Genomic DNA, 721 nt, shown 5'->3' on the forward strand with positions numbered 1-721 from the left:
CTGTTATATCTCTTCTCCAGGTCTCGTATATATCAGACAAAAATTGAGGGACTAAGGATTTGGGTTAATCTCTACAAGTAGAAATTTTCAAGTTATCAGTGTCTTCATAAATAACCAGATCTTGTAAATATAGCATCATATTTGGAATAAATATGAACAACATCCTCAAGCTGCATCCAGATCTATTATAGTAGATTCCAATGTAGTCAGCTGAGACTTTAATAATAATAATAATAATAATAATAATAATAATAATAATAATAATAATAATAATAATAATAATAATAATAATAATAATAAAGTTGGAAGGGACTTATCTAGTCCAACCCCCTGCTCAGGTAGGAAACCCTATACCATTTCAGACAAATGGCTGTCCAGTCTCTTCTTAAAAACTTCCAGTGTTGGAGCATTCACCGCTTCTGGAGGCAGGTTGTTCCACTGGTTAATTGTTCTGTCAGGAAGTTTCTCCTTAGTTCTAGGTTGCTTCTCTCTTTGGTTAGTTTCCATCCATTGCTTCTTGTCCTGCCTTCAGGCGCTTTGGAGAATAGCTTAACTCCCTCTTCAAGGGCACCCTACTACATCCATGTAGATGCAGTTCCATTGAGGACCACACGCTGAGTACGGCCGGTCAGCCAGCTATGAATCCATCTGGTGGTGATGCTGTCTATCCCACATTTTTCTATCTTATCAAGTAGTAGGTTGTGATCTACTTTATCAAATG

Source organism: Protobothrops mucrosquamatus, unplaced genomic scaffold (genome assembly GCF_001527695.2).
Source record: "Protobothrops mucrosquamatus isolate PMUCROS unplaced genomic scaffold, P.Mucros_1.0 scaffold1644, whole genome shotgun sequence".
NCBI lineage: Eukaryota > Metazoa > Chordata > Lepidosauria > Squamata > Viperidae > Protobothrops > Protobothrops mucrosquamatus.